General features: G+C 43.8%; 1 long non-coding RNA gene across 3 annotated transcripts in view; it reads right to left on the bottom strand.

Moving 5' to 3' along the window:
• LOC106993347 (uncharacterized) overlaps positions 1-22,685 on the bottom strand; it is a 71,779-nt gene that overhangs the window by 26,522 nt on the left and 22,572 nt on the right. For 2 of the 3 annotated variants that reach the window (XR_013404055.1, XR_013404054.1), the window contains one exon: positions 5,716-7,106. The exons of the other annotated variant lie outside the window; for it this stretch is intronic. This is a non-coding gene — a long non-coding RNA (uncharacterized LOC106993347). Of the gene's footprint in view, positions 1-5,715; positions 7,107-22,685 lie in introns of those variants that run through there. 3 annotated transcript variants of the gene reach the window in all.

Genomic DNA, 22,685 nt, shown 5'->3' on the forward strand with positions numbered 1-22,685 from the left:
GACCTGGATTGGGCTCGGGTCTGGAAGAAAAGGAAAATGGGAAAAGTCACACCTGGTATCTGGGACAGGTGCCAGTGACTGGTGGGATGCTGGGACTGGAAGCATTTGGCCTTTGAGTAATATGGCCTGAGATAGATGTGATGGGAGGCCTGCCTATGGGAGGTGGCGAGATGGCACAGGGGTGTGTGGTCTGGTGTTAGAGGACCAGCAGATGCAAGGCACAGGTGGGCTGTCATGCTATAGAATCTAGTCTTCTCGGGCCACAGTTCCCGGGATGGGATTAATTAACTCAACAGACCACCTTTGTTATGAGACCTGGGCACAGCTGTGGCCATGTCTGAAGGGGGACCCAGGAGCACAGGCAAAACAAAATGCAAAGCCCCGATGACCAGAGGCCTCTCTGGAGACCAGTGGGAGGGGGACGATAAACGGAGGAAACAGATGGGACCTATCCAGCTCTTGGGGATCAAAGAGCCCCCACAAACACCACTCCTTATGTCCACTGAGTAATGGTCTTTAGTTACCTAGGCACAGAGGGTCCTAAAGGAGAGGACTGTAGATCACTGAAGGGACTTGGTCGTGGGCGTCTGAGAGAGGCTCTGGTCTTTGGGAGTCAAGAGCTGTAGGTCCCGGTCATTGAATGACCTGATTGTGAAGCCAAGCCTAAGTGAGCTTGAATGAGGGGTTCTGGTCACTACAGAGCCTTAGAGAGAGGCCCTGGTCACTGTGCGCATGACCTAGGGGCCCTGGTCACTCGGGGGTGGGACTGGGGGCTACATGAGGGGCCCTGATTCCTGAGGAGACTGATCTAGAGGCTGTGGTCACTAAAGGACTTGAGCGGGGGGCTCTGGTGACTGAAGCCTGAATGAGGGGCTCTGGTCAGTGGGGGCTTAAGGGAAAGGCCACTTCTGTTATTTCTGAACTGAGGTGGGGAGGGCTTCTCAGTGCTCCCTGTCAGCCCAGCATTCTCCTGTGCCCTCCCAACCTGACCAGCATGGCTCGCAATAGCCAGAAGATGGCACTGTGGCCTCGCATGATGAGAAGTGGGCAGGCTGCAGGCAGTCCTTGGGGTGAATAAGCTCAGCAGAGACAAGCTCAGGTGCTGCCTCCAGCAGCTTTGGGAGCTGCAAGAATTTGGGAGGGGGTGTGGTAAGACAGACCTTGATCAAACTCTCTGGGGGTGATGGCCCAAAGCAGACCCGCTGGAAGCAGAGAATGCTGTGCCATGGGTTAGAAGGCCTCAGTGTCTTCCATACCTCAGAAGGCAGGACGGGCTTGGTCAATAGCTCCAGAGCTCAGAACAAACTTTAATGCAAATGTGGCCCAACATACCCAGATACACTTTCACTCCAGGATGAATGCAGCTGTCCCTGTCACACCACAGATCCAAGACAAATTAAGATGTACCCTGAACATTAAGCTGTCATTTCCCGGCACTCTCAGTATTCCAGAAGGAATTAAGAGTCTGCACTCTGGCACAGTCAGAACTTGTCATAGCCCAGAACTCAATACCTCACTCATAGGGTGTGGCCACATTCCAGAACCATGTCACAGTCCAGGGTCTTGTCATACCCCAGATATAGACACAGAGTGGGGCTCTGGCATCCCTCAAATAATGGCACGTCCCAGGAACCTCCATGTACAGAACAACCCAGGGCCTGTCCTGTCAATCTTTATATGCTGGCACTTCCCAGGGGCTTGTGACAGCCCCTGCTTGGCCCTGAGCTGTGATAGCATCTGGTATGTGACAGCTTGGATGTGACAGGGCCCTGGGATATGGCAGTATTGAGCATACAACAGAGTCCTGAAATGTCCCTGTATTGAGGGTTGACAGGGCCGTGGGCTGTGACTTTATCCACAGTGTGCAGTAACTGATTCCAAAACTCACACCTGTGGGTCTGGCCGTCATCAACAAGTATTAGTGATCAGAATTCAAAGCAATTATGGTGACAAGCCCCGTGGGGGATACAGAGTGTACAAAGCAGTGATTCTCAAACTATCCATAGTGACAAGACCAATTTTATTCTAAAAATTTGCATTTCAAATCCATTGCAGATTGACATTTTTGTAAAATGCAATTAAATTGCTAGAAAAACAAAATTTGGCCAGCGTGGTGGCTCATGCCTGTAATCCCAGCACTTTGGGAGGCCGAGGCAGGCGGATAACCTGAGGTCAGGAGTTTGAGACCAGCCTGGCCAACATGATGAAACCCCATCTCTACTAAAAATACAAAAATTAGCCAGGTGTGGTGGTGGGCGCCTGTAATCCCAGCTACTCAGGAGGTTGAGGCAGGAGAATCGCTTGAACCCGGGAGGCGGAGGTTGCAGTGAGCCGAGATCGCACCATTGCACTCCAGTTTGGGGGACAAGAGGGAGACTTTGTCTCAAAAAGAAAAAAAAATAAAAGAAAAAAAATTTAAAAAGACACAAAATATGAACCCAGTTTGTAAAAATAAACTTTTTATTTTGCAATAATTTTAGATTTGCAGAAAAGTTGCAGAGAGTGGACAGTTACTGTGTGCCCTTCATTCAATTTCCCCTAATGTTACTATCTTAGATAACTGTGGTACATTTATCAAAACTAATACATTAGCAATGGCATGGTACTATTCACTAAACTACAGACTCTCTTCAGATTTCAGCAGTTTTTCCACTAATGTCCTTTTTCGGTTTCAGAATCTAATTCAGGATACCATATGGCATTAGGTGTACTTTTTGTTATTAGATTAAATGATAAATAATTATTCTGTCAAATTGCTATAAACATTTCAAATGCTTACTCTCCATTTCTGAACTTAATTTCTCATGGGAACAAATAACTTGTAGGTGGATACTGGCCTGTAGGCCACACCTTGAGTAGTGCTGGTATAAAATGGCTACCTGTCATATATACGGTGGTGTGGCAGGGAAGTGAGGGGTGGGAAGCAACTGGCATTTACAACTAGAGCACAGGGGTGCGGAGGAAGCAAAGGTGGTGGTCATGTGGATGGGTCTTGGCCATGGAACACAGTAATGGAAATGGGAAGCTTTTGGAATGCAGTCCCAAAAGATACCTAGTAAGATGGTGATCCTGCAAGTGTGCATTTGTGTGCATTTTTTGAAGTTTTGTTGTAAATACCTGCAACAACCAGCAGGTCCTGATGATTATTTATGAGCTCATTGAGCTACAAATGTGGGTAGAGAACTTATAATTTTTTTTCTTTTTCTTTTCTTCTTATTTTTAGAGAGGAGGAGAAATACCACACACACGGATCAGATGCCTCCAAGCTGAAGAAGGTGAGGCATAGAGATCTCTTACCACGAGGGAACATATCTGAGCCAGTCAGCACCAAATATGTTAGCAGTGGCAGGTATCTGAGTTACTGGCAGCGAATCTGTACCCGTCTGCAGCAACCTCAATTCTTGCCTCCGTAGAAGAAAGAATTCAGCCAGGCACGGTGGCTCACGCCTGTAATCCCAACACTTTGGGAGACTGAGGTGGGAGGACCATGTGAGGTCAGGAGTTTGAGACCAGCCTGATCAAAATGGAGATGCCCCATCTCTACTAAAAATACAAAATTAGCCGGGCATGGTAGCGCATGCCTATAATCCCAGCTACTCAGGAGGCCGAGGCAGGAGAATCGCTTGAACCCAGGAGGCAGAGGTTGAGGTGAGCTGAGACTGCGCCATTGCACTCCAGCCTGGGCAACAAGAGGCGTAACTGTATCTAAAAAAAGAAAGAAAGAAAGAAAGAAAGAAAGAAAGAAAGAAAGAAAGAAAGAAGAAAGAATTCGACTGAGGAGCATAAGGCAGAATAAAGGACCAACGCAAATTTCAGAGCAGCAGTGGAAGTGTATTAAAAAGCTTTAAGCTGATAAGCAACTTCAGCAAAGTCTCAGGATACAAAATTAATGTGCAAAAATCACAAGCATTCTTATACACCAGTAACAGACAAACAGAGAGCCAAATCAGGAATGAACTTCCATTCACAATTGCTTCAAAGAGAATAAAATACCTAGGAATCCAACTTACAAGGGATGTAAAGGACCTCTTCAAGGAGAACTACAAACCACTGCTCAGTGAAATCAAAGAGGACACAAACAAATGGAAGAACATACCATGCTCATGGATAGGAAGAATCAATATTGTGAAAATGGCCATACTGCCCAAGGTAATTTATAGATTCAATGCCATCCCCATCAAGCTACCAATGAGTTTCTTCACAGAATTGGAAAAAACTGCTTTAAAGTTCATATGGAACCAAAAAAGAGCCCGCATCTCCAAGACAATCCTAAGTCAAAAGAACAAAGCTGGAGGCATCACGCTACCTGACTTCAAACTATACTACAAGGCTACAGTAACCAAAACAGCATGGTACTGGTACCAAAACAGAGATATAGACCAATGGAACAGAACAGAGTCCTCAGAAATAATACCACACATCTACAGCCATTTGATCTTTGACAAACCTGAGAGAAACAAGAAATGGGGAAAGGATTCCCTATTTAATAAATGGTGCTGGGAAAATTGGCTAGCCATAAGTAGAAAGCTGAAACTGGACCCTTTCCTTACTCCTTATACGAAAATTAATTCAAGATGGATTAGAGACTTAAATGTTAGACCTAATACCATAAAAATCCTAGAGGAAAACCTAGGTAGTACCATTCAGGACATAGGCATGGGCAAAGATTTCATGTCTAAAACACCAAAAGCAACGGCAGCAAAAGCCAAAATTGACAAATGGGATCTCATTAAACTAAAGAGCTTCTGCACAGCAAAAGACACTACCATCAGAGTGAACAGGCAACCTACAGAATGGGAGAAAATTTTTGCAATCTACTCATCTGACAAAGGGCTAATATCCAGAACCTACAAAGAACTCAAACAAATTTACAAGAAAAAAACAAACAACCCCATCAAAAAGTGGGCAAAGGACATGAACAGACATTTCTCAAAAGAAGACATTCATACAGCCAACAGACACATGAAAAAATGCTCATCATCACTGGCCATCAGAGAAATGCAAATCAAAACCACAATGAGATACCATCTCACACCAGTTAGAATGGCAATCATTAAAAAGTCAGGAAACAACAGGTGCTGGAGAGGATGTGGAGAAATAGGAACACTTTTACACTGTTGGTGGGATTGTAAACTAGTTCAACCATTATGGAAAACAGTATGGCGATTCCTCAAGGATCTAGAACTAGATGTACCATATGACCCAGCCATCCCATTACTGGGTATATACCCAAAGGATTATAAATTATGCTGCTATAAAGACACATGCACACTTATGTTTATTGCAGCACTATTCACAATAGCAAAGACTTGGAATCAACCCAAATGTCCATCAGTGACAGATTGGATTAAGAAAATGTGGCACATATACACCATGGAATACTATGCAGCCATAAAAAAGGATGAGTTTGAGTCCTTTGTAGGGACTTGGATGCAGCTGGAATCCATCATTCTTAGCAAACTATCACAAGAACAGAAAACCAAACACCGCATGTTCTCACTCATAGATGGGAACTGAACAATGAGATCACTCGGACTCAGGAAGGGGAACATCACACACCGGGGCCTATCATGGGGAGGGGGGAGGGGGGAGGGATTGCATTGGGAGTTATACCTGATGTAAATGACGAGTTGATGGGTGCAGCACAGCAACATGGCACAGGTATACATATGTAACAAACCTGCACGTTATGCACATGTACCCTACAACTTAAAGTATAATAATAATAAATAAATTTAAAAAAAAAAAAAAAAAAAAAAAGCTTTAGAATAGTAAGGAAAGAAAAGTAGGGAAGTACACTTGGAAGAGGGCCAAGTGGGTGACCTCAGAAACCAGGTGCCGAGAACTTATAATTTGAAAAAACAAAGTTGGCTCTGGAGATTCCACAGTCTGACCTAGGCCCCTGCCAGTCCAATGACTCTGGTGAGTCAACGTTGTCTTTTAGACTTACGTCTAAGATTGCACGACATGAGATCCGGAAGCACAAAGGTTCAGGGATAGCAAACTCCCCCCGAGGAGGGAGGAAGGGAACAGGACAAGGTGGATGTGTTCATGCTTCAGGGCTTCATCCTGCCCACGTTATGATTTGGGACTCCAGCAAACGGAGAAGGTAAACACACTGGTCTTAGTCTCCCAGTGACTGTACGGTGGAGTAAATAAAGTAACCCCAAGGAGGATTCTGAGGATGAACTGAGAGTTATATGCAAGTGTTGGCATGATGTCTGGCATGAAGTAGGAGCTCCCCCTTTCTGCTCAGGACAGTCCTTGTGGGGTGATCAGTTTTCTTATCTTTAACTGCTTCTTTTCCTCCAGGTTCCATTGGTTTCATAAAGCTGTAATCAAGGTCCTAGTAGGAGGTGCCTGGCCTAGGTCTCATCACATCCTGGATTCTGTCAGCTTCCTTCTCTTTGCATTAGTGCCACTCATCCTTCAGGTGTCAGATGGAAGCCTTCAGTGGGTTTCACAACACTTCCCTCCCATCACCTCTAAGATGCGTTTGCTGCTAAACACTTTCTGTAGTCTATCATTATTGCTATTTGATTATGAGTATAGTAACAGCAAAAACCATGCATGTCTTATTTTCCACTCTATTTCCAGCACCTAGCCAGTGTCTGGCCCAAAGTCAACATTCAGTAAACCGTTGTTGGATGAATAATTGGAAGTAAAGTATGTGATTTTTTCTTTAAAATATTTTGAGTGTAGTTAACAGACAGTAATAAACAATGCACAGTCAGGTGTCAAATAATCTTTTCTTGGAGCTGAATAGGTTGCCTGGAAAAAAGATAGATCTGATATATATGAATTCAATATACCATAAAAATGGAATAAAAAGTCCTTGGGGGACAGGTGCAGTGGCTCACGCCTGTAATCCCAATGCTTTGGGAGGCCAAGGTGGGAGGATCGCTTGAGTCCACGAGTTTGAGATCAGCCTGGGCAACACAGGGAGATCCCTATCTCTACAAAAAAAAAAAAAATATTAGCTGGGTGTGGGGGTGTGCTCTTGTGGTCCCAGCTACATGGGAGGATTACTTCAGTTCGAGGAGGCTGAGGCTGCAATGAATGGTGTTTGTGCCACTCCTCTCTACCCTGGGTGACAGAGCAAGATCCTGTCAAAAAAAAAAAAAAAAAAAGTCATTGGAAAAGAATAACATTTTTTTTGAAATGGAGTTTCGCTCTTGTTGCCCATGCTGGAGTGCCATGGTGTGACCTCGGCTCGCCGCAACCTCTGCCTCCCGGGTTCAAGCAATTCTCCTGCCTCAGCCTCTGAAATAGCTGGGATTACAGGCACTTGCCACCACGCCTGGCTAATTTTTTGTATTTTTAGTAGAGACTGGGTTTCACCATGTTGGCCAGGCTCATCTTGAATTCCTGACCTCAGGTGATCTGTCCACTTCAGACTCCCAAAGTGCTGGGATTAGAGGTGTGAACCACCGCACCCGGCCAAGAAATTTATTCAATATAAAGTTCTGGGAAAACTGGTTACCATCAGATCAGCCTAGATCCTCTTCTCACATTGTATACCAAGTACTTTCCAGATGAACTAAAGAGCTTTAAAAAAAAAATTCCCAGAAACACCAAAATATTTATCAAATCTCTGGAAGGAAGTAATGTTTCCATCTTAGAAGCAGTAGAAGTGATCACAAAGGAAAAGATTAACTGACTTGGCTATGGAAGTATTTTAAACTTTAGCACGTCAAAAAATAAAAGTTAAGCAAAATAAAAAAGGCAAACTAGGGAAATATTTGCAGTCAGCTGCATCAAGAACTCCCATAAACTGACTTCAAAAGAATACACTGAGGCAGTGAATAGCAGGAAAAATACATGATCAGATGATTTTCCAAAAGAAGAAAGACATAAAATGGTGCTTAATCTTCATAATTAAAGAACTCCAGGAAGGAGAGGTCAGTGGTGGCCAAAGAGTCAGGGAGAATTTTGCAGGGGAGATAGAGTGTAGGCTTGTTCTTGAAGACAGACTTTAAAGAGACGGAGGCTAGAGATGCTCACATTAGTGGGGCCTCCCCTGCCTACTGACCTCTCCTGTGTTCCCTGACTTTACAGAGCTTCTGAGGCCTAGAACTGGATTCTAAGTGTCTCCTGGGCCACCATAATCTCTCAGTAATGGAAGCAGCTTTACTCATAGAAGCATACCACTGTGGAACTTAGGGAAGTCTGGCAGAGGGGAGTTCTGGAAGGAGGATTCTGCAGCAGTGGGGAGCAGGGCAAGGGCCTTGAGCTTCCCATCCCTATCCCCACCTCTTTCCCCAGCAGTCTGAGAGTTTTCTGACTTCAAAACTAACTGCTTGCCCAGCCTTGTCCCCAACCTCTAATTGGAGTTGGGCTGTTCCTTTTTAACAGCTTTCCCAGGAATGTGAACAAAACTTTGATTCCTCTGAACAGTTTGAACTGGCATTTTCATTTTAGGGTCTTTTCTTTATACTGTATTACTGTGAATCTATAGCTTTAAAAAATTAAACAAGCAATACATAGTTAATGAAGAAAGTACTGATATAGATGGCATTTTATGAAAGTTTTTCTGAAGAACAGAGGAAGAGAAAACATAAGATATAAATAGCTCACCTACGTCAAATTTCCAAAGCACAGGATTCGGATCACACAATAAGGAGACCCTGGCACTGGGCTTTCTGGTGCCTCTCCACTAGGTTCCAGGCCTGGCTAGATCAGGACATCTCACTGGGAGGCCACATTGGAGAGATGTCTTGACGTCGTTATTGCCTCAGGGCCAAAAGCCCCGATTCACTCTTGCAACTTTCTCCTGCCAGGCCTCCCACTCAGCTCCCTTTCTGGTCTAAAGATTGTGACTCATCCTCAGCCGTGCATGGCGGCCATTCTCAATCTTTTCTCCACCACCCACACACAATGGATGACATCCATATTCATACACACTCTCAAAGGTTAAACCCAATTTTATCGAAACCCTGGAAGAATTTTGGCAGGAAATCAAAGCCAATGGCAAAAATAACTATTACATTTCAATGCAATACAATGACTTGAAAATGACATGACAATTGGTGTGTTAGCAATCTTCCCACCGCTGCTGGGTGCATGTGTAGCACAGGTTTTGGAGAAGCAATTCCTGAGAGCTGGTTGTGGTGCCACTCCCTCTTCTCCCCAGTGAGGGGGACATTATTATAGGGGTAACTTAGTAGTGTGTCACTGTTAAGCCTCATGCATCTATTTTTAATTGCAGTTATTGGGGCTTATTGTGTATCTGTTTACACGTCTGTTTTTTTTTTTTTTTTTTGAGATGGGGTCTTGCTCTGTTGCCCAGGCTGGAGTGCAGTGGCGCAATCTCGGCTCACTGCAAGCTCCGTCTCCCGGGTTCACGCCATTCTCCTGCCTCAGCCTCCCAAGTAGCTGGGACTATAGGCACCTGCCACCACACCCGGCTAATTTTTTTTTTTTTTGTAATTTTTAGTAGAGACGGGGTTTCACCGTGTTAACCAGGATGGTCTCAATCTCCTGACCTCATGATCCGCCTGCCTCAGCCTCCCAAAGTGCTGGGATTACAGGCGTGAGCCACTGTGCCCTGCCTATGTCTGTTTTCACAAATAAACTTTTCTGTTAATTACTGTCTCTTTAGTGTCCAGCACAGTGCCTGACATTAATCAAGAGGTTAAACAAATGACATTAATCAATGATTAAACAAATGAGGGAACAAGCCCACTTTGCCGTGAAGCTTGTATGCCCCTTGCTCTGACTCTAAGAAATTCTGCCTTTCCTGTCTTCTAATCTCTGGCCAGCCCACCAGCAGCACTCTGCAACATTTTCTAAACACAGTTTGCCTTCTTGTTTGAACTGTTTGTGCTAGTCCAATATGTCAACCCTGACACCTTGGCCCTGTTTTCTGGACGTCTTTACTCAACACTTTTGTCTTTTCCAGTCCTTAAGAGTCTTTGAGATAGTCTCAAGAACTGGAGACTGAGAGGTTTCTCTTAACTCTCCCTTCCCTAGCAGGAGCTCTGGGTTGGCTCTCCACGTCGATTTTGAATATTTGACAGTAGATTTATGCCTTATCCACTTATTTTATAGCACCCAGAGCATGTAGTGCAGGCCTAGACAAATAATAAGTCCATCTCCTTTGTAGTATATATCACATTTTCTTTCTTCTTTTCTCTCTCTCTCTCTCTCTCTCTTTTTTGACACAGTCTTGTTCCATAGCCCAGGCTACAGTGGAGTGTAGTGGCACAATCTTGGCTCACCGCAACCTCCGCCTCCGGGATTCAAGCAACTCTCCTGTCTTAAGTCTCCTGAGTAACTGGGACTATAGGCACATGCCACCATGCCTAGCTAATTTTTTTTTTTTTTTTGTATTTTTAGTAGAGATGGGGTTTCACCTTGTTGGTCAGGCTGGTCTCAAACTCCTGACTTCAGGTGATCCATCCGCCTCGGCCTCCCAAAGTGCTGGGATTATAGGCATGAGCCACCGCATCTGGCTATGTATCATATTTTCTATTAAATAAATAATCATACAGTTTGTCTAACAGCTGTGTCTCCTAATTGGAGGTGAGTTTCACAAGGACATGAATTCTATTTTTTTTAGACAGAGTCTCACTCTGTCGCCCAAGCTTGAGTGCAGTGGCATGATCTCGGCTCACTGCAACCTCTGCTTCCTGGGTTCAAGCAATTCTCTGCCTCATCCTCCCAAGTAGCTGGGGTTACAGGCGTTCACCACCACGCCTGGCCAACTTTTTGCATTTTTAGTAGAGACGGGGTTTCACCATGTTGGCCAGGCTGGTCTTGAACTGCTGACCCCGTGAGCTACCCACCCTGGCCTCACAAAGTGATGAATTCTATTTTATACACTGTTGTTTCCCCAACACTTTGCATAAGGCTCAATACACAGCGGAGGTCAATAAAGTTGTGTGGTAAGAGTGAATGAATGAATGAATGAATGAACGCATCGACTGAATGGCTGACTTGTTATACTTTTGATAAATGGGAGAGTTTTGTTTTTTTTTCTGAAAAAAGGCCTTAATGCTGAAGGTTCTGTTTGTAGAGGGAAAAACAGGCCTTAGGGGCAGTTGGTAAACAGGAATAGTGGTTAATGTTTAAAGGAACTCCATGGGCAGCTCCATCAAGTGCAGGGAGCCCAGCATGAGTCAAAACAAAGAGGAAAAAATGGCTCTGGGAATGGGGGGAACAGGAATAGGGATGGTGAATCACAGTTTCCTATATCTGGCCCACCAAGTTTTCCTGTAATTTGTATTTACCTTAGACCCTGTACTAAGTTCCCAGAGGATGTGGAGTAAAAGTGGAAGCTGGTTTGTTTATGTTACACTGTTCATGTGGATTACTGCGTGGCAGAAACATTTTGGAGGGTTATTGCTAATCACCCCAATGAATGTGGGCTGGGGCTGGGGTGGTCAAAGCCGGCCTTTTGGGGAACAACCCTGGGATTGCATCAATTAGCCCAGTAGGGCCCACATCTCCTCATGAGACCCGGGCGCAGCTGTGGCCCCTCTCTGGACAAAGGGCATAGGGATGGAGCAGAAGGCAGAGCCTTGGAGATGAGAGGCTCCAACAGCTTCTCAGGGGAGCAGAGGGAAGCAGAAGACAGTTGCGTGGCCTGAGGGAACCTGCCCAGTTCTTGTTATGCTCACTAGACCTTAATTAAAGACCTTTGGTCATGCAGCTCTTAGCTCTTAGGTCAGGGTCCCTGAGGAATGAGGCTGATCAAGACTGTTAAAGGTCTAAGCACATTAAAGATTATGCTTGGTTTCTACATGTTATTCAAAACAAAATGGTATAAGCCATAAAATAAGTACAAAGACAGTTAATAAAATGTATCCTACGATGGTCATATTGATGGTCTTTTGCAAATACTGAATTCTTTTTTTTTTTTTTGAGACGAAGTCTCGCTCTGTCGCCCAGGCTGGAGTGCAGTGGCATGATCCTGGCTCACTGTAACCTCTGCCTCCCGGGTTCACACCTTTCTCCTGCCTCAGCCTCCCGAGTAGCTGGGACCACAAGCGCGTGCCACCATGCCTGGCTAATATTTTGTATTTTTAGTAGAGATGGGGTTTCACCATGTTAGCCAGGATGGTCATGATCTCCTGACCTTGTGATCTGCCCGCCTCAGCCTCCCAAAGTGCTGGGATTACAAGGGTGAGCCACCGTGCCCAGCTGCAAATCCTGAATTCTTAAAGAACTTTTTTTCCTGTTTTGTGGTTTCTGCTTTCGTAATGTCATAGCTCTTTCTTATCAGCTTATTGAAGAATCCGTCCCTGATGAGGGGTCTGAGGGAGGATTCCTGTCAATGAAACTTGAATGAAAACTAGAGAAACATGTCCTTAGCTCACGGAGAAGCAGAGTGAGGACCCCGATCATTGATGGGCTCAGTGAGGACCCTGGTTACGAGGGGACTGAGCGAGGGTCCCTGGGAGGCCTGTGAAGGAGACCCCTGGTCACTGAGGGGGCTGAGCTGGGGCACCTTTGTTGAGGTGTCTCAGAGAAGGTCCCTAGTTACTGACTGGGGTGAGGGTGAGCTTTGGTCCCCGAGGAGCCTAAACAAGATGCTCTGGTCATTGGGGACCTGTGGAAAAGTACCTGATCACTGAGGGGTCTGAGTCAAGGGCCCTACTTGCTAAGGGCCTGGGTGGAGGCATCTGGTCACTAAAGCCTGAAGGAGAGGGTCCTGATCAGTGGTTCCTGAGTGACAGACTCTATTACTGAGAAGGCCAAGGAGGACGTTTGTGTCACTGAGTTAGGGTGACCAACTCCTGACAAAACTGAGGGTGGGGGCCCTGGCTCTCAGAGGGTTAAAGAAAGGGCTCTGGACACTGAGACGACTGAGGGTGTTCAGTCAACGGGAAGTATAAATGAGGTGCTTTCCCCAGCAAGTATGGGCTCACATAGGTGGGACAAACTGCCCAATGTGGGATCTGGTAGCTGAGATTTCATGGCCGGGTTAAACCACAGTGGTCCTTAATTCTTCCTTCCTCTTCCTCCTTCGGTCTGACCTGCAGGTCTTCTAGATACCAGTAGATGGCACTGCAACCTCACATGTGGAGGGGGCAGCTGGCTTAGGTCCCAAGAAGGGGCCCAGGTGCAAGCAGGTGAGACGTCAGAGAGAGAGGAAATTAGTTGCCCCTCTGACCAGATTCCCTGGAGAACCAGGCTTGGTGGCTTAGATCCCCTAAGCACAGCCACCTAGAGGCCAAGTCCTGATATCACAGACCAACTAGTTCCAAATACACTCTTACTTTTTATGTTGGATTCATTCATATGTTTTTTGTTTTTTTTTTCAGCAAGTGTACATCCAATATATGATAGAATTTGAGTTAGGTGCTGAGGATACAAGGGTGATTAAGCAAGGTCACTATTTTTAGAAGCTCATGGTGTCGGAGGTGAAAATTAATATACATAAAATAATTACAATAAATGTGATAAGGACTGAAGAACAAGGATATGCACAATGCTTTGGAGGCCCAGCGAAGGTCTGAATATGCAATTTGAGGAGGTTGTGAACGTGTGAGGAGGAAGAGGTAACATTGAAACAGGGTCTCAAAGCATGAACAGGGATTTTGTTTGTGAGGCACACATGAGGGGAAGTATCTGGGGCAGGAGCAAAGGTGTGAGTAAGGATGTGAGGTGTGTGAGAGAGCCTGGGGTGTCAAGGGATCTCCATGCAATCCAAAGCATCTGGGAAATAGGGAACACTATAGAGGTGGGCTGGGAGGATGGTGAGGAAGAGGAATGACATATAGATATGGGGGAAGATCATTAAGAATCTTATACCCATATTTAGGGCTTTGGTCATAGTCCTTAAACAGATGAAGAATCAGGAGAATTTTCAACAGGCAGCTGAACTATTCTGGTTTCTGTTTAATTACTTTGGTAGCCAAGTCGTAATTAGAGGAGGGATAGACTGCAGGCAGAAACCCAACTAGGCAACCAAGTTAGAATTTATGAGAGTTAAATAAAGAAGGATGTTACGGAAAAGAAAACAGATCTGAGGGGTGTTTAGGAGGAAGGATGAGCAGAATTTTGTGTCAAAGTAGATGTGAAAAGTAAGGGAGAACGAGGAATGTAGAAAAATAATAAATATTAACGTTTACTAAACATTTAACATTTGTAATACTTTATCTCAATAATCGTAACAGCACTCTCTAAGGTAGGAATTATTACCCCTGTTTTCAGATGAGGCAACTGGAGCTCAGAGAGGCTACGTGATTTGTCTAAGGCCACACAGCTAGTTCTGTCCCCTGCCTGGTTTTCCTATGTTAAGCCTTTTCTGTCTCCAGCTTCCCCTCCAGAGTGAGATTTAGGAAATCCTTCCTTAAAATCCTCCAGTGGCCCCCTATTGTGTACTTCACAGTTGCATCAACCTTTCTCCACCTCATTCTAAAAATCAGGCAGGCAGGACTGCTGGCAACTCCCCAAAGGGCTAACTTTTCCTGCCTGTGTGCACTTTTATATGTGGTACACTGCTGACAACTCCCCGAGGGGCTAACCTTTCTCGTCTGTGTGCACTTGTATACGTGCTGCACCGCTGACAACTCCCCAAAGGGCTAATCTTTCTTGCCTGTGTGCACTTGTATGTGTACTGCCCTGCTGATGCACATTCCAACTGACACCTTCACACATGCTGGCTCCTTCTGCCTCATCTGCACCTCCCTCCTACCCACTGACCTTATTAACTTATACTTGTCTTTCGAATGTCGTTTCCTTAGGGTAGATTTTATGACTCACCCTCAAGTCCTTGAGGTTAGGTCTATGTATAACGTACTGTCACAGCATTTAGTACTTTTCTTTCATAGCATAGATCACAATTATAATTAAGTCACTATTTTCATAATTACTAGCTTAACGTCAATTTCTTCCACTGGATTATATACGTTTTTTGAGGTGACGGAGGGGCTACTTGAGGGGTATTCATAGCAGTTTTGTTGTAGCAACAAAAATACCATGAATTAGTTCATAAAATGTGATTAAATATTCCTTATAATGGAATATTATGCAGCCACTAAAATGAATGAGAGCTCATGCCACCCTCTCTCAATTTCCAGCCAGGCCCTGTTGACAGAAGAGAAGACTCAAGCCTGATGTGCAGACAGCTCTGCATGGGACACAGCCACCAGATAGAAATGGCCAGAGGGAAGGGGAGCCCAACTTCCATACTGCCTGGAATAACACATATCCTGGGGACAGGTTTACACTGATTTCTGGGTGGTGTCTGGTGATTTTGTCAGACTGCGAAGAGCTAATGCAAGGCATATATTGGAGTTAATCACTTTTGTGAGCAACTGAGCTCTATCTGTTGGATCTTCTGAGAATAAGTGTAAGATGTTCCATTTATTTATTTATTTATTTATTTATTTATTTATTTATTTAGACAAAGTCCTCCTGCTCTGTCGCCTAGGCTGGAGTGCAGTGACCATAGCTCACTGTAATTTTGAATTACCAGACTTAAGTGATCCTCCTACCTCTGCCTCCCAAAGTCCTGGGATTATAGGCACAGCCACCATGCCTGGCCTGCATTTGTGTATCTCCTGGCCTTACCCCTCCTTAGTCAAGGGTTACCTCTGGGGTGTTAGCTGCCTCACATTTTGAGGTTGTGTATGCAGTAGTGTGCCCTAGGCAAAAGGTGAAGCTGAGTCCAACTGCTGACAGATTCCCTCTACAGGAAGTTAGTTGCCATCCTGCTTCCTGATCAACTAGCTGGAGAAAAAGATAAGCCAAAATGTGGGTTGGGACCAAAGGACGCATCTGATACATCAATCAAGTCTTCTTCCCTAACCTTCCCAGTTTTTGCCCAATGGATTAATGAATAAACTGGCAGTGAGATTAGGGATGTTAACTAGGTTTTGGCTCATAATAGAATTCTCTTGGCTGTGTCTTATTTGGATACTGACACAGCCAAATACGCAAATTGCCAATTAACAGTGACAAACTCTTAATCCATATTATGAGACCATAATTTAATGGGATCAGCCAGCTAATGGTACCAGCTAGATTGTTTTTAGACATGTTTCATTACATAGGTGACAGACATTTGTCCTCATTGGAATAGACACTTTTTCTGAATTTGGGTGTTTCTTCTCCCTTTGTCACACTCCTGCCAGCACTGACATCTGTGAACTTACTGAAAGTCTTATGTATTGTCATGGAATCATGTATACTTTTATATCCTGTTATCAGTTATTTAATGCTGCATAATAAACCATCCCAAAACATAGTGGCTTAAAACAGTAACCATATATTATTGCTCATGAATCTGTGGGTCACCAGGTTGATCAGCTGCAGGTTGACTGGTCTAGGATGACCTCATTCACATGTCTGGTGGTTGGCTGGCTGATGGCTGGGTGACATGGGAGACTGGGACATGTGTCTTATCAAGTATCAAGCTACCCTGACCTTATTTACATGGCAGGGTCAGGGCTCCAAAAGAGAGACCAGAAGTTTGAAGCTTACATTTAGAACTAGCATGATGACACTTCTGCTGCATTCTATTGGCCAAAGCAAACCATAAGACCAGTCTAGATTCAGTGTGTGAGGAAATAGACTTTCTTGATGGAAGGATTGAAAAGTCACATTTCAAAGAGTATGGATACAGGGGAGGCAGGGGAAGCATAGGATCTTTTATTTTATTTTATTTTATTTTTTGAGACTGAGTCTCACTCTGTTGCCCAGGATGGAGTGCAGTGGTGCAAGCTCTGCTCACTGCAAGCTCCGCCTCCCGGGTTCACGCCATTCTCCTGCCTCAGCCTCCTGAGCAGCTGGGACTACAGGTGCCCACCACCACGCCCAGCTAATTTTTTTTTTATTTTTAGTAGAGACGGGGTTTCACCATGTTAGCCAGGATGGTCTCGATCTCCTGATCTTGTGATCCACCCACCTCAGCCTCCCAAAGTGCTGGGATTACAGGTGTGAGCCGCTGCACTCAGCCAGGGCCCATTGTTGTAATTAATGTATCACAGCTCTGTCAAGAAATTTTTCATAGAAAAAGAAGACAAAGAACCAATGTCCATGCCATTCATTGATTTCATTATGGGACCTACAGTGGGTTGAATTGTGTTCTGCAAAAAGATATGTTGAAGTCCTAACCCTGGTACCTTTGAAGAGGACCTTATTTAAAAATAGGGTCTTTGCAGGTGTAATCAAATTAAGATAAGGTCAGACTGGATTACAGACACCTAAACTCAATGATTGGTGTCTCTATAAAGAGAGAAAGATTTGAAAACTCTCAGATACAGAGGAAAGAAGGACCTGTGAAGATGAGGACAGAGATTGAAGTGGTGCAGTTACATGCCAAGGAATGACAAGGATTGCTGGGAGCTATCAGAGGTAAAGAATAATTCTCTCCCAAGCCTTTGGAGAGAGTGCCTTGCTGAGACCTTGGGCTTCTAGCTTCTAGAACCATGATATAACAAATGAATATGTTTCTGTTGTTTTAAGTCACTAATTTTGTGGCACTTTCTTATGGCAGCCCTAGGAAGCTAATATAGACCCCATCAGACAGAAGTTGCTGGCATTACAGAGAAATGACTGTTCAGCTTTGACTCCAGCTGGGGGACAATTTCTTGTGAGTTAGGCATCTTGTCTTGCTGTTGATGATTTATGCTCTCTGCCAGATTCATATATTCATGTCTCCAAGTCAGAATAAAAAGGCCCAGGGATTAAGAGTTGGAGATGGGAGCATCACCACTCATAATTATACTTCAATAATCATTCTCAAAATGCTGTCTTTCTCTAACCAAGGTTCTTTTACTACCAAAGTATTTAGCACCTTAGGGTTCAAAGTGAAACAAAAACAGAAACAAAACAAAACAAAACAAAACAACAAAACCAAAGCAAGGTGAGAGATAGTTTCACTAGGGGTCTGTAATAATGATCCCATTATATTGGAAATTGGAATCTGGTCATTTCACATTTCTCATGCCACATGCAGAAATGGAAAAAAGATGTCCTGCTGTTATCTAGGATAATTAATCTTTTTAAAAAATTAATTTTTAAGTTGACTAATATAAATTGTATAGATTTTTTAGTGTACAACATGTTTTGATACATGAATATACTGTAGAATGGTTAAATTGAGCTAATTAATATATCAATTAACTCAAGTACTTACATTTTTTCTGTGGTGAGAAAGCATAATCTACTCTCTTAGCAATTTTCAAATGTATAATATGTTGTCACTAACTATGGCCATCATATTGTACAATAAATCTTCTGAGCTGATTCTTCCTGTTTAACTGGAGGAAACTTTTGTGCCTTTTGATCAGTGTCTCCCCAATATCTCTACTCGCCCATCGCCCCAACTCCCAGCCCCAGCCACTGGTAACTTCTATTCTACTCTCTGCTTCCATAAGTTTGACTTTTTAAAGGTTCTACATATTTCTGAAATCATGCAGTATTTGTCTTTCTGGCTGGTTTTACTTCACATGATGTTTTCCAGGTTTCTCCATATTGTCACAAATGAAAGGATTTCCTTCTTTATAAGGGCTGAATATATCCCACATTTTCTTTATCCATTAGGATGGTTAATTTTGACTACAACTGGAGAAAAGTGCTTTTCTTCTCTCAATTGTTCATTTCATGTGGAGGGAGCTCTTTAGAGTAACAATGCTAGCCTCCCTCTCCAGAAGAGAAGTCAATGACTTAGCTAACTGATACATTTGGGAAGAACAAGCTTCAGCTTTCCCAACTGTCTCTTTGGGATCCAGGTTGACCTCGAAAGCATGCACTTCGAAGGACATTCTAAAGGGGCTTGCCCCATTGGTAGACCTCAGTTTTCCAGTATGATCTACAGCCGTGTAGGCAAACCTCTCTTTATTTCTGGGATTCACTATTAGATAGTTATCTTATCCAGTGACATAAACCCTCTTTCTAGTATTAACTTTGTCAGTCATAGAAATGATTATTGGCTTCTACCTTTTAACTGGTGTTGAACTCAGGAGAGGGAAAGATGTGCCGTTTATTGAGGATCCACACAACTTCAACATCTCATTCACTGGACCAGGAGCCTTAAAAAATAAACAGGGAGTGAAATTTGGAGACCCAGCTAATACGTTAAGAGGCTTTTGGTGAAGTCAGTTTTGGGTTTGGACTTGAGCAAGCATACATTTGTGATTGCAGTGGTTTTGTGGAAGCTTTTAGTAAGCCAGAAGGCTCTTTTAATGGATGTAATTGGTTTTTATCAGTTGTAGCTGGGCAGGAAGTTTCAGGTTTTCATTGCTGGCCAGGGGGGAACTTTTTTTTTTTTTTTTGTGATGGAGTCTGGCTCTGTCGCCCAGGCTGGAGGGCAGTGGCACGATCTTGGCTCACTGCAACCTCCACCTCCTGGGTTCAAGCAATTCTCCTGCCTCAGCCTCCCAAGTAGCTGGGACTACAGGTGTGTGCCATCACGCCTGACTAATTTTTGTATTTTTAATAGAGACAGGGTTTCACCATATTGGTCAGGTTGGTCTCGAACTCCTGACCTCAAGTGATCCACCCTCCTCGGCCTCCCAAAGTGCTGGGATTACAGGTATGAGTCACCATGCCTGACCTCAGGTGGGACTTTCACCTTGGTGGGACCTCACAAGTCTTGGAACTTTATCCACAGGTGAGGATCTGTTTTTAATATGAGCCAGGCTCTGGGCTGAACTTAGGGGAGCAGTAGATGGGTCTTGTCTGCCTTCAGCCAAAATGTCTCTGTCAAGGTGCATGTGGGTGTCCTTAATATTCAAAAGGGTAGGCCTTAGCCAGATGCCACTGTGGGCAGGGTTTGAGGATGGCTCTGTAAAGGCACAATTATAGCAAAAGTGAGAGCTTTGGGTGTAATGTGCTGTAGATTATTCTTGAACTACAAAGGTATCAGAGCTAGGATATGTGCATGAGCCACGTGAGGGCTATGAAGATGCTGGTGAGCTGCAGTGCCTTAGTAAGCAGGGACAGCTGAAGTAATGCTTCAATCAAGGAGAAGAGAGAGAAGAGAAACAAAGAGAAAGGAGAGTCCTGTATCTGTAAAAGACACCCTGAATCTTTTAGATGTGGGCAGGATGCAGAACAATTATTTATCAGTTGTGGTATTCACCATTGTAAGTAGGCTGCTCCAAATCTGACCCACTAAGATGTTTTGAAATGACTTTATCCAAGAAAGGGAACTATGGAGAGACTATCCTGGAATTCTTATGGCTTATCTCAGGCTCAAGTGCTACTCTCATTATATCTTGAGAAGACTAAGATACATGAATAAAAAAGGAAAAGGAGATGCAACTAGATGTAATTGCTCTTAAAGAGAGTATCAGAAAATATAAGCTGATGGAATTATTATTAGCTCAGAAACAGTCATTAGGTCCTAAGTAAATCTAACAAGATAAAAAAAGTGTAGATTTCAGTGCTGGCTGAAATTACTCCTTCAAAAAGGATCTAGGTATAGAAAACTATTAAGGTGCAGCATCTCAAAATTGGGGTGGAGAGAGAGACAGAGAAAGGGAGGGAGGGAGGGAGAGCATGAGGGAAATCATAGCATGAGCAAATAGGGACGTCTTCCTTAAAGATGGGGACAGATACACAAGCTAGTTACAGAAACACTTAATGGGGTTGAGGGGAAGACCAGAAAGATTATTGTAAAGTACTAAATGCATCACTAGGAGTTTCCAGATAACAGCTTATTGTATGTCATATCTCTGCTATGTGGAGGTTTAAGTACTCCCTGTGTCCTGAGAAAATATGTCTGAAATATTTATAAATCAGGGACCTAAGCACAGCAGAGATAAGAAGTATTAATGTGGGACTAGGAAGAAAAATGATGCATTGGGTCTAGGTTTAGGTTGGATGCTGGTCTGTTGAGAGAACACCTTCTGTGTGGGATTATCCAACTCTGGATGGGCACTTTCGAAGAGTGAGGGCTTTGGCATAACCAGAACCCATTGATTTTATGTCTTAATTACTAGCCATGAAATAAAATCTAGAGAAATAGGGTAGTAAAACAAGTGTCCAGTAGCAGAAAGAGCTGCTACTCAAGTCTTAGACTATTCAACAGTCAAGAAAAGACAGTATCTTAAGGAAGCCCATGGCTGAATTATTGACTGGTATTTATTAGGCCTGAGGTGGATGACCAACCATCCTGGTTTTTCTGGTTTTAGCATTGAAAATCCCGCATTTAAGGTAAACCAGGATAGTTGGTCACCCTATTAATAGGGGTCCGAGTTTCCAAAGTGTCAACAGCATTTTCAGTTCAGGAATCTGGTGATGGTCATTCTCTAGTGGGAACAAATGCAGAGATAGAGAGAAATTTCTCTAGGAAGCAGGTTTCTTGGGTTGAAGACATTATTTAACAGGATGCAGTGGTAGCAGCTACATAGGTAACAGGACTGAAAAATGCTGCCTACTGCCATCCCAACGCATCAGAGCGCTATAGTCTTGGAAGCTACAACACAACAGGCATACCACCGGGGTACACTGGGATGCCAGAACTTGGGGCTCAATCAGTGTGTTGAACTGTATAGGAAAATTTGAGCAGGCTGGATGGGAATTAAAAATCCCTTCAACAAGGCCTAATGACTGAAGTGGCATCATTGCAAATTTCTACACTTTGCAGAAAGAAAAGAATGTTTCTGATATCTCTCTCTCAGAGCATTGGGGGAAGATATAAGTGCACGATTGGATTTACTCCCAAAAGTTATTAAATGCAGAGTACTTAAATAGAAGAGACAATGGTATAAAGATTCACGTACCCATTACCCACTTTAACAATAATCAACTCAGGGTCAATATTGATTCCTCTACATAAACCAAGGGGGAAGCTGTAATTTTTGTATACCATCTGTGAGTGGTTGGGTTAGTCTCCCTAATTCTGGTATTCAGCATCAAGCGACCCATTTGCTAAATGATATAGCCACATTCGTCAATATGAATTTTATCAGTAACATTGTGGTTTTGATCTCTTATTACCTTATTCTTTTTTTTTTTTTTTTTTGAGACAAGTCTTGCTCTGTTGCCCAGGCTGGAGTGCAATGGCGTGATCCTGGCTCATTGCAACCTCCACTGTGCCTGGCCTCTTATTACCTTATTCTTTTACTTTATTTCTCAGTTGGTTGAGAACTAGAACAAGAAATTGGGGTATTATTTATCAGTGCCCTTAAATCCTCCCACAACCACTGAGAATAAATAGGCTTGCTACTTTCATTAGACAAACTTCTGCACCTACCTGGACCACAGATCCTGTAAGAGTGGACTATACCTACCACTTTCATCTCAGTCCATTACCCCTGGGCAATAGCTTATTAGATCTGACCCAAGGCTACCAGTTAGATGTTCCCTGTCTTTATTGATCAAGGAATTAAACTATGAGGCCAGGTATGGTGGCTCACACCTGTAATCCCAGCACTTTGGGAGGCTGAGGCAGGTGGATCACCTGAGGTCAGGAGTTCGAGTCCGGCCTGGCCAACATGGTGAAAATTTCTTTCTTTTTAAAAATAATTCGCTTTTTTCTCACTTTATTTCTTCTTTTGTCTTTAGAGGCAGGGTCTCACTCTGCCACTTAAGCTGGAGTGTAGTGGCGTGATCATGCCTCACTGCAGCCTCGACCTCCCAGTCTCAGGGCATCCTCCCCCTCAGTCTCTCAAGTAGCTGGAACTACAGGTTCATGCCAGTACACCCAGCTAACTTTTAAAATTTTCTGTAGAGATGAGGTCTGGCTACGTTGCCTAGGCTGGTCTTGAACTCCTGGGTTCAAG

This window comes from Macaca mulatta, chromosome 14 (genome assembly GCF_049350105.2).
Source record: "Macaca mulatta isolate MMU2019108-1 chromosome 14, T2T-MMU8v2.0, whole genome shotgun sequence".
NCBI lineage: Eukaryota > Metazoa > Chordata > Mammalia > Primates > Cercopithecidae > Macaca > Macaca mulatta.